This window comes from Talpa occidentalis, unplaced genomic scaffold (assembly GCF_014898055.3).
Source record: "Talpa occidentalis isolate TD23 unplaced genomic scaffold, MPIMG_talOcc4v2.1 talOcc4.16, whole genome shotgun sequence".
In the NCBI taxonomy this organism is placed as follows: domain Eukaryota; kingdom Metazoa; phylum Chordata; class Mammalia; order Eulipotyphla; family Talpidae; genus Talpa; species Talpa occidentalis.
In genome coordinates, this window is record NW_023601653.1 from 10548496 (window position 1) to 10560587 (window position 12092).

Below are 12092 nucleotides of genomic sequence, written 5' to 3' on the forward strand. Positions count from 1 at the left end.
AATGTTATAATAATCTCTTTAATATCTGACCCATTGTTTATACTGGTTATTTGTGCTTTCTCTTTCATTTAATTATCTTTTTCTGAGGTTATCAATTTTATTAGTCCTTTCTTATTTTCTAATCTTATCTTTATTATTTCATTCCTTCTACTTTTTTTGGATTTTTTTCTAGGTGTCAGATTTTATTATTAGGAATAACTTGAGGAAGGGCGGGGCAGGGGGAGGAAGGGCGGGGCAGGGGGAGGAAGGGCGGGGCAGGGGGAGGAGGGGCGGGGCAGGGGGGGAGGGGCGGGGCAGGGGGAGGAGGGGCGGGGCAGGGGGAGGAGGGGCGGGGCAGGGGGAGGAGGGGCGGGGCAGGGGGAGGAGGGGCGGGGCAGGGGGAGGAGGGGCGGGGGAGGGGCGGGGCAGGGGGAGGGGGCGAGCGGAGATCTGAAGCAGAGAGCATAGCGGAGCAGCAGGCACAGAGAGAAGAGACCATCTGCTGCACCACATGCTCTAGCTCCATGCCCCCTTAGGGGGGCTAACTCCCACGCTCCTTGCGGGTAGCTCCCTGGCCGGGGCTTGAACTCAGGCCGCAGCGGTGAGAGCGCTGAGACTAACCCCTAGGCCATCCTGGAGGCCCCACCAGGGCCTTAGTTAAATGGAGCCTTTAACCTTTATTAGGAGGCTTCAGGAGAACTACTGACAGCTGCTTCTCCAGCAAGTCAGAAGAGACTACGGCTGCCCTTCCCTTCCCTTCCCTCAGTGATCATCACTGTCTCCTCCTAGGGCCCCTGGGCGCTGAGGGAAGATGGCTTTCAGCAGCACCTCCATGTCTTCATCGGTGACAAGAGGGGGCAAAGTATGGGGATTTTTCAAGTCTAAAGTATTTTTCATTGATGAATCAGAAGAAAAACCTACACAGTTCAGAAAGTAATCAGGATTGTACTGATCCTGAAAGATTTCTTTGGTGATGATCGTGTGTAAAATCAATATTTAGAAGTTTCTAGAGATTTAAGTATGCAGACTTCTGATGTCCTCATGGAATAATGAATGTGTCCTGACCCGCAGGATTCGTAGGCACGAAAAGAGAAGGGCTGAGGATTGAAATGAGGGGCTTGAGACAACTTGACGCTAGCGTTTGCTTCTTTATTTTTCCTTTTCCTTTCTTTTCCTTTTCCCTGTCTTTCTACCTTCCCTGACCTTCTCTCTGCTCCTCTCGCAATAACCTCTCTCGCAATAACCTCTCGACCTTCTCGTGGTTCTTCTTATATCCTGGTAGCTCCTCCCATCGTACCTCCCAGTCTCATTTGATTAATAGGAAACACCTGTGGTTTCTCAGCAGGCAAAACGGTAAAGCAAAACTTAATTAATGGCACGTGTGTTGCGCAACACGGCGCATGCTCCAGGCGGCCCCGGACATCTCCCCCTTTTTTCTTTTAAATGAGACACCTGGCCTGTCTTAGGTTGGCATATTCCGTGACCAGCCTTACCTGTCATCGCTAATCCGGCGCACTTGGTCCAGACCACTGTCTTAGGTTGGTCTGGACGGGCTACACTCTTACCCGTCTTTGGCTCTCACATTCTCTAGGATTAAGTTGACCCATCTGGATGCCACTGGGGAGTCCTGGTCAAGTACCATGGCGCCAAGTACTTGCCTGACCACAATAGCACGTTTTTTGTTTCGCTTCCGTAGCCGACGGAGAAACCATATGCCGAATGCACAAACAGCAACTCTGGGAGGAGTCCTCTAAACCAGGCCATGAGACCCTTACTCGAAACAGGGTAACCCGAGTGTTGTTAACAGTTATGAGCTGTCTCGCCAATTGAGAGGTCAGGTTCAGGAGCTGGTGGTTCTAAGGTCCTCTGATTACACTATTTAACCTATTTTCTTCCATAAACATATTTTTCACCATAACAGGAATTACACAAATAAAACTGTACAAAAAGTTACAATGCATGTGAGCAGTTAACAAAAGTGTGTCTATCTCTTTTTACATCAGAGCTATCTGCTAATTAAGCATCAAGTCCATTTCATAAATGTTCATTCATATCTTGCTATGTTGATAACACAAAAACATTGGCAACTAAATTGTTTATAGTGTCAGTATTTGCAGCAGTTTGAGTGACAGACGGCGGCAGCAGCTGCGGCCACCGCTATTGAAACAGCGACAACAGCTGCGGTGATGCCAAAATCACGTCTCCTCATAGGTAGAACAGGAAAAGGAAAGATGTGCAGAAACATCCATGGGTATGACTAAAGTAGAAGGCAGACGAACGATCACTGCCCTCTCCGCACTCCGGGTCCAGCAGGCAGAGAGGGTGCAGGGCTCCGCTGAACAGTTCAACACAGTTGCATTTCCTGCATTATTGAAGAGGACAAAAAAGAAGGAGGGGACAGGCAAACAACAGTAGACAAACTCTCTGATCTATTATTCTGGATACTAACAGATTGTTCAATGGTAGAACTAATGTTTGCAGATTAAATGTCATTAAATAATTTTACCTCACCCTGGCCCAACAGGGCACTATCCAATGGCTTGGAAGCTAGACCAGTAGTAAGATTAGTGGCAAACACTTGCGGAAAAGTGGAATCATGACGATCGATGAGGAGCAAAAAAAAACAGCTGATTCACAATCGCCCATTGTACTGACATCTGGGACGCTCGTGTCATCAAGGTTAGCAGGGTCAGGTACATCGACAAACCGAACCAATCGAGCAGGAACCCATCGGGGTGATTCCGCATCCTGTGGGAAAAGACAAATGCTGCCGGGCAGCTGTATTAATACTGGCGCGGGTGGTTGCCACTCATTATTAACTGGGTCCTTCCATCTCGCTTGCAGCATCGTGACCTGCCAAGGGTCTGGCGACCAGTGCCCATCGGCAGCTGACCGCCCCTGGGGATCTAGGGTCAAAAAATTAAGGGTAAAGAGAGCTGTAGTCAAATGGTCCCTGGGGGAGTGTTCTCCCCCTGTTTGTTTTAAAAGCATAGTTTTCAGAGAACCATGGGCACGTTCAACTATACCCTGCCCCCGCGGGTTGTATGGAATTCCTGTTTTGTGCACAATGCGATGGACCGCACAAAAGGAGGCAAAAGCCTTACTGGTATAACCAGGACCGTTATCTGTCTTAATGACATGTGGGCGGCCCATTACCACAAACGCTTGTAACAAATGTGAGCGGACATCAGAAGTCTTTTCACCGCAATGTGGGGAGGCGAAAAGAAAACCAGAGAATGTGTCGATGGAGACATGTACCCTAGTAAGCACCCCTTGAGGATCTGTCCCTTCCACGACTGGGTAAGCATAATTAGGAGCCTGGGAAACCAGGACTCTTTCCATCATAGAGCACAGTCTGTCCATTAACGGAAGATCAACCCTGTCAAGTGTTCTAGGAGGTGGCTCAGGAGGTGGCTCCCAGGTGTTTTCCATCTCCTTTTACGCTTCCTTGGCTTATAACAACCGAGGCCTTTCTCATCCTGTTCCTCGTCTCCTCCCGACTCATCAGTAGAATAATCTAGGGGAGGGGCTCTTGGAATTTTTTGAGTAGAGGAAGGGGGACTTACCGATGTAGAACTCATAATGGAACTTCTATCTTCTTCCTCTGTTTGTTTCGCTGTCCTGACGGCCTCAGTGGCTAACTGAACGGCAGCAGTGCCACCGGCATTAAGAGCATCTCCCACCACTCCCCAGACCGTCAAAGTAGTGCCAGGAAGAGACTCAAGACCATATAATTGCTGATGTAAGACGGTATCTCCTTTTACCTTATTCCATTTGTCACTATCGACCTGATCCTGCTCCAGAAACCATTTACTAGTGATACTAAGAGTCTCTACAAATCTTTTAAGAATTTTTCTACTGAGAGGAACCCCAAACTTTTTTAGGAGAGCTTCTAGGGAAATAACTAACTGCCCCTTGGACATTGAATTGCCCATGATCCCAGCTACCTTACCTTACTTTCCTTTACTTGCCGGCTCACCACAGCTGGTCCTGCAGCGGGTCCTTCGCTCTTTTTCGTGCCGCACGTTGGGCGCCACCTGTCCCGACCCGCGGGATTCGTAGGCACGAAAAGAGAAGGGCTGAGGATTAAAACGAGGGGCTTGAGACAACTTGACGCTAGCGTTTACTTCTTTATTTTTCCTTTTCCTTTCTTACTTTTCCCTTTCTACCTTCCCTGACCTTCTCTCTGCTCCTCTCGCAATAACCTCTCTCGCAATAACCTCTCGACCTTCTCGTGGTTCTCTTCTTATATCCTGGTGGCTCCTCCCATCGTACCTCCCAGTCTCATTTGATTAATAGGAAACACCTGTGGTTTCTCAGCAGGCAAAACGGTAAAGCAAAACTTAATTAATGGCACGTATGTTGCGCAACACGGCGCATGCTCCAGGCGGCTCCAGACATGAATGCTCTTAGCGAGCTGAAGAGACTCAAAAAAACAAAGTAAATAATCCAGTCACAAAATGGGCAGAAGAGATAAAAAGGAACTTCTCCAAAGAGGAAATGCAAATGGCCAACAGGCATATGAAAAATGTTCAGCATCACTTGCAATCAGGGAAATGCAAATCAAAACTACCATGAGATACCACCTTACACCAGTGAGAATGCCACATATTAAAAAAACTAGCAACAACAAATGTTGGCGAGAGTGTGGAGAAAAAGGAACTCTTGTGCACTGTTGGTGGGAGTGCAAACTGGTCCAACCACTATGGAGAGCTGTGTGGAGATTTCTGGACCTACTAAACATAGAGCTTCCATAGGATCCAGCAATTCCACTCCTAGGTATTTACCCAAAGGACACAGATACATTAATTCCAAAGGGCACCTGCACCCCTATGTTTATAGCAGCACTGTTTACAATAGCTAAGCTATGGAAACAACCCAAATGCCCAAAAATAGATGACTGGATCAAGAAGATGTGGTCCATATACACCATGGAATATCACTCAGCATTCAAAAAAAACAAACTCATGCCATTTGCAGCAACATGGATGGAGCTGGAAGGGATCATGCTCAGTGAAATAAGCCAGAAAGAAGACGAAAAACACTGGATGGTCTCACTCATAGCAGGAATTTAGAAACCAGCAAAGCACCTGTAGTCCATGACCTTAGTCTATCCTTTGCACTTGTTTTCTTCACGTTGTATAGAAGAAATGGATTAAGTAGAAGAAGCCATACATTTCTGGGCATTAAAGAATAGTTTGTGTGGTTGTTCAGAATCATCTTGGAAGGTGCAGTGATTTATCTCTCCATATCCTCCAGATATTTCTTAGCCCTTAAGTGTCTTTTAGTACCACCGTCTCTTCTCCCATTAGTATACACTCTGTTTGCCTTCCTTGCTCCTAGAAGCTGCCCAAGGACATATGACAATATTCTAAGATCTTTCCAGGCCCTCCATGGATGGCAGTGGTTTCATATCATGCTTAAACAATCTCCTGAGGTTGTGACCTGAGAGGTCCCGGCTTGGGGGATCGTCCACAGACCACGGCTGTACTCCCTGCTTCGACCTGATGCTCTCCTCAGGATCGGGAACACAATGCCCTAGGGACACCAGGTGACTGCAGGTCTCCAGCATCACATCCCGGTACAGGGTCCTCTGAGCTTCACTCAGGCACTGCCGCTCCTCCCAGGTGAAGTTCACAGCCACGTCTTCAAATGACACCGTCCCTTCTGAGGGAACATTTCTCATCTCAGGGCCGGCAGCCCGATCCGCCGACCTGGAAACCCAAAGGCAGGACCTGGAAACCCAAAGGCAGGACGCTGCAAGCTGGCCTAGAGCCAAAATGGGGGACTTTTTTTGGATTTAAATTGCTATTCTTTTGCCAACCTTTTTGATAGATATTTAACCATTGATTTTTGGCCTTTTTTCTTTTGTAATATATGTGTTTAAGACTGTAAGTTTCCTCTCTTCTCTGTCTGCAGCCTTAGGCTGGGGCCGGTTTCTGGTCAACCTTAGCAACCTCCATGGTGAGCCAGGGGCCAGCCTGCTGGTCTATGTCATCAGCCTTCAGCCTTGGGATCAGGCCAGTTGCTGGTCGAATTCAGCAACCTCCAGTCTGAGTCTGGGTTTGGCCTGCACCTCAACCTTGGCTGCCTCCAGGCTAAGCCTGGAACTGGCCTCCTGGTCAACCTGGACAATCATTAGCCACTGCCCTGGGCTGGGCTACTAATCATCCTTGGCAGCCTCCAGGTTGAGCATGGGGTCCAGCTGCTGATTGATCTTCCCAGTATCCAGGTTTCCCTGGGGGCATCCAGCTCATTAAGCCCCTGGCCTCCAGATTGAACCAGGGCCATCCTGCAGCTACTCTTTAAGAGCTTCTAGCTGATCTAGGGTCTAGGACCTGTGGGCTGTTCAACATTGGGCACCACCAGGATGAGACCGGGTCCTGTTCCACTTCCCAGTGGGGCTGGGCGGGGCAGTCGCCTGCATGCTGGTCTAGCCTGAGCTAAGGTGATACTGGCTGCTAGACTGGAGAGCCTCAAGGTGAGTCAAGGTATGGGACATGATTGGACTGACAGTTAATATGGAAGCCTTAAGGCAGACCCCAGGGCCATCTGCTGGTCAACCTCATCATCCTCCAGCCTTAGGCTGGGGCTGGTTGCTGGACAACGTCAGCAGCCTCCAGGTTGAGCCCAGGAATGCCCTGCAGGGCAACCTCATCAGCTTCTAGCCATAGGCTGGGGCCAGTAGCTAGTTAAACTTGGGAGCCTCCAGCCACTATTCAGGACTGGGCTACTGGTAAACCTTGGCAGCTTCTAGGTTGAGCCCTGGGCAGGCCTTCTGTTAAACATCAGCAGCCTCTAGCTATTGCATGGTTCTGGGTGAGTAATTGCCCTAGGCAATCTCCAGATGTCATTCAGCTAAGGCCTGCTGGTCAACCTCCACAGCCTCCACCCTTAGGCTGGGGCCAGTTGCTGGTCAAACTCAGCAGCCTCCAGGCTGAGCCCATGGTGCCCTACTGGGGGACCTCATCAGCCTCTAGCCTTAGACAGGGGTTGGTCACTAGTCGACATAGTCAGCCTCCAGGCTGACCCCAGGGATGCCCTTCTGGGCAAACTTATCACCCTCCAGCCTTAGGCTGGGGCCATATCACAGCAGATTCAACGCTGAGGCCAGGAACAGCCAACTGGTCTACCTCACCAGCCTCCAGCCTTGGCCTCAAGCCATTTGCTTATAGAATTTGGAAACTTCCACTCTGAGTCCAGGGACCCTAATCCTGGGACCGGCCTCCTGGCCAACCTGGCAGTTGCTAGCCACTGCCCCGGCCTGGGCTACTCGTCAACCTCTGCAGCCTCTAGGGCAATCTCCAGGAATTGCACAAGTCTGGGTGATTGCCCTAGGCCATGTCCAAGCTGTCTCCAGTAAGAGCTGGTGGTCAACCTCAGCAGCCTCCAGGCTGAGGCCTGCAAGTCCACATACTCAGCCTCCAGACATAGGTTGAGGCCAATTGCTTGTCGCCCTTGGCAACCTTGAGGCTGAGCCTGGAATGGCCTGCTGATTAACCTCCTCAGGCTCCAGGATGAGCCAGAGCTGGCCTGCTGGTTGACCTCCTCAGCCTCCAACCTAAGGCTAGGTCCTATTGCTCTTCCACCTTGGCTGCCTCCAGCCTTAGGCTGGGGCCGGTACTAGACGACCTCCTCAGCCTCCAGACTGAGCCTGGGCCAGCCTGTTGGTCGACCTCCTCAGCCTAAAGCCTTAGACTTGGGCCAGTTGCTCCTCGACCTTGGCAGCCTCCAGGCTGACCTCTGGGCCATCTGCTGGTCCACCCCAGCAGCCTCTAGCCTGAGCCGAGGCCAGTCTGCTGCCTAAGACTTTGGCTGGGTCCAGTTCCTGGTTGACCTCTTGGTGACCTCTGGTCTGAGCTGGGGCTGGCTTACTGGTGGACCTCAGAGGTGTACATCCAGGGCCTAGGGCCAGCCTGGTAGTCGACCACAGCATCCTCCAGGCTGAGCCCAGGCCGGCCTGCAGGCTGATCTCTGCAAACATCAGACTGGCAGCATCCAGGCTGATGGGAGACAGTGTGCTGGTTGATTGCAGCCACCACTAGGCTGACTGGGTCGGGACTGCTGGTTGACCTTAGCCCATGCAGGCTGACTGCTTCAGGCTTGCTGGTCAATCTCAGGCCCCTGCAGGCTGACTGGCTCAGTCCTGCTTGTTGACCTTAGCCCACGCAGGCTGACTGGATCTGGCCTTCTGGTCGACCCAGCCCCCTGCTTGTTAACTGGCTCAGGTTTGCTGGTGGATTCAGCCCAGTCCAGGCTGGCCGGCTTAGTCCTGCTGGTCGACCTCAGACTGGCTTGGTCCTTCTGGTTGACCTTAGCCCATGTAGGCTGACTGGTTTGGGCCTACTGGTCGCCCCAGCCCCTGCAGGCTGACTGGGTCTGGACTGCTGGTTGACCCAGCCCCCTGCAGATTGACTGGATATGGCCTGCTGGTCAACCTCAGTCCCATCCAGGCTGACTGGCTGGGTCCTTCTGGTTGACCTTAGACCATGCATGCTGACTGGCTTGGGCCTGCTGGTTACCCCAGCCCCCAGCAGGGTGACTGGGTCTGTACTGCTGGTTGACCTCAGTCCCCTTAGGCTGACTGGCTCAGTCCTGCTAGTCAACCTTAGCCCATGCAGGCTGACTGGCTCAGGCTTGCTGGTGGATCCAGTCCCCTGCAGGCTGACTAGATCCAGCCTGCTTGTCTACCCAGCACCCTGCAGGCTGACTGGATCCAAACTGCTGGTCGACCTCAGCCCTGTCCAGGCTGACTGGCTCATTCCTGCTGGTTGACCTAAGCCTGCTCATGCTCATGGTTTTCTAGGTTTGGGTTTCTAGTCAACCTCAATGCAGACTAACTGGGTCCGGCCTGCTGGTCAACCTCAGCCCTGCGTATCCTGACTGGGCCCAGCTGAGCCAAGGGCTGGACTACTGGTCGACCTGGGCAGCCTCCACACTGAGCTGGGGTTGGCCTGATGATTGACATAGGCAGCCTTCATACTGAACTGTGGCCAGTCTGCTGGTTGACCTCAATCCTTTGGCTGGTGCCAGCTGCTGGTTGACCTTGGCCACCTGCAGGCTGAGGCTTGGCTGGCCTGCTGGTCAACCTCCTCAGCCTCCGGGTTGAGCCTGGGTTCATCCTACTGGTCCACCTTCCCAGTCTCAAGGCTGAGCCCCATGGCATCCAGTTCGTTGAGCTCCTGATTTCCATGTTGAGCCATCCTGTTTTACACTTTTGGAATGTGTAGTTAAGGTCTAGGATCTGTGCTGGTTTTCAAGTTTGGGGCCCATCAAGCTTGCCTGGGACAAGCCTTCTGGTAGACAATGGCAGCCCAGTTTAGATCTCTTCATCTGAGTCTAATCTATGAGTATGCCCAACATTTGACTTTTAATTTCACCTATTGCTTTTTTTAATTTGTAAAATTATTATGTTATATTTTATAAGTTTCACATGTAGTGAAAATGTCCTCATTGTCCAAAATGTCTCTGTTGTCCTCTATTCTCTTAAACCTATTAATCACAGTTATTTTAAAGTCCACTTCTGAGGACAGTAGTAGAGTGTTTGTATTTCAAGCTCTGGATGATGTAATCTTTCTCAAGAGAGAATTTGCTTTTCTCCTATCAGGTTATTTGGATAAGGGCAGATCACCCTGATTCAATTTAAGATTAAATTAAATTGAAGCTATATTTCACTGCCTGGATATAGACTTCACCTCACTGTACTTCTCTTTGGGTTGCTCTATGATCCTGGTTGCTCAGGTCTTCACTAATTGGGCACCTCTGAGCTCTTAAAATAGATGTGGATGGATTTTATTGTTTGTTCATTTGTTCTTATATTTTTCACTTTTTCTCTGGTTTTTGTTTTGTTTTGTTTTTGCGGGGAGATTTAATCAATAAAACATAGTATTTAATAGCCCCCCCCAAGTCTCTTCCTCTCTATCAGTTTCCAATTATTCCTTTCATGATCATGTTGCCCAAATTTTGCCAGTGGGATCACCTCCATGCTGGTTCCTCTGTCCTTTTCACATATCCTATTAGGATTTGATTTCTAGAAAATATAATTACATATATTCACATGTATATATCATATATATATATTATAAATGTTAATTTGGGGGGGATACCCAGGCTTATTATTTACTGTCCCTAGCTATTCATAAATCACATTTTTTCCCCAATAATCTTTATGGCAAAAATGTGAGTCACTTTTAATTATGGTTCATAAAAACCTGTAGGCACTACGTTCTGCATCCCTTTTCTCTTGCTGATTATAATGGAGATGGTAACTAGCACAACCTTGAAAGCCATCAATTGAGGGTGGCAGAATCACAATATATATGTGAAAGATCTGAAGTGCAGGTAGATCCCCATTGGACTATTATATGAGCAAAAATTAAAATTCCTCTCTTTTAAGGCATTGAGAATGGGAGTTTTTTACAGCACCCAGAATTTTATTAATGAGAAGATACACATAAATGTTTGTAGATTGGATGAATTTCTACAGTATTTCTGCAGTAGTACCTATAAGTTACATTAAAAAATTCCTTGGATTTTGTTTCTTAATTACTTATAATGTATTTCACTATCAAATGGCCATAGCATATGGAATTATTTTCTGATTATGTTCTTATTAATGGTTGGGAAACATTCACCAAGACAGTTGATGAAACTTTTAGCTGCTTTTTATGAGAGAAAGATAATTGAGTTTTAAATTAAGTTTGACATAATGTATGGCTACAATTTTTCAAGGTCACCTCAATATTCTTCATCTGCAGTTCTGTGATAGAGAACATTTGATGAAATTTATTAAAAATCTACATTTAAGTTGGCTCTCAAGTTTTGAAATAATCAAAACTCAGGTGGGAACTATAATTATAGAACCATGATTCTTTCATCCAGAAATTCTAGTTATAAATTGGGGAGGTGACCCAGAAGTCTCCATTTAAAAACCATCCACAAATAAATTCTAATTTCATTGTTTCCTAGATTAGGCTTTGAAAAACCCTAATAACAGGTTTTGTAGGTTTGGGCATGTGAAGCGCCAATGAAAAATGAGTTGCTACAAGTATTTAACCCACACCAATCTTCCCAGGGCTATGTAATTGCTAATGATGTTCATTTCTATCACAGGCAATTAAATTGAACCCTTTACTTTTTACTGGCACACTTGTATTGTTAGGGATAATTCAATTACAAGAAAGAGAAAATCCAATTTAGCAGTTGCTTAAACACCAAAGGCTTTATTTCCTCATGCAAATAGTCTGAGTCAACTATCCAGAACTGATATCAAAACATCATGAATCTATCAGAGACCCTCCGATAGAAAGTCTCTATCAGAAACCTAATCACTCTGAGATTCTGAAAGAGTGGCTCTCACCTTTCTTATTCTGGATAGATGCAAGTGCACCAGTCATTATGTTTAAATTCCATTTAATAGAAAGAAGAAAAAAGGAAGAAAATAATGCTCTTTTCTTTTAAGGATTACTCATGGGAAGTTGCACACATCTCTTTTCCTTATATCCATTGACCATGTTTCGATAGAAGAGAGATTGGGAATATCAATGTTCATTCTGGGTAACCCAGCTCAAATTTGAGAAAGGCATTGCTTAGAAAAGCAGAAACTAGATATTGGGTGACAATTAGCAGTGTACACAATTTTATTGTTGGAATAGATTTGGTTGGATTTCACAATATCTACCATACCTGACCTGCTCCAGTGTTTTGTCATTTATGCTTCATTATGTCATTAAACCTCTACAAAACCTCTGGAGTAGAAGGAATTCTGATACCCACAGAGGAATGAGGAAACTCAACTTCAGCATGTTTAAGGAACCAGTAAGTGACAAATACAAAGTGCAGCTGGAGTCTTCCAGTACTTCTTCCATCAGTCTAAAGAACTTACGGGTAGTTGGTGTCCCAGGCATGTAGAGAAGCTCGGAGTCATAAGCATGGTCTAGTTATATAAGCAGTCCTCAGTGAATAAGTAGATCTAAAGCCAGCTGTCATGAGACAAGAAGGAAAGACATTACCAGAAAGAAGGCAGGTCATTGTAGAGTCAGTGCATGTTGACTCTGAGAAACCAGGGTAACAGGTGGTAACTCTCCCTAGTGTTTTTGCCTTAAAGAAAAGAG

At 47.6% G+C, this 12092-nt stretch overlaps 1 long non-coding RNA gene across 2 annotated transcripts in view; it reads right to left on the bottom strand.

Moving 5' to 3' along the window:
- Positions 1-1044: 1044 nt before the first annotated feature.
- Positions 1045-12092, bottom strand: part of LOC119247344 (uncharacterized) — a 150147-nt gene continuing 139099 nt past the window's right edge. For both annotated transcript variants that reach the window (XR_008552151.1, XR_008552150.1), the window contains exons 2-3: positions 11864-11960; positions 1045-4058 (exon numbers count right to left, since the gene is read on the bottom strand). This is a non-coding gene — a long non-coding RNA (uncharacterized LOC119247344). The remainder of the gene's footprint in view (positions 4059-11863; positions 11961-12092) is intronic.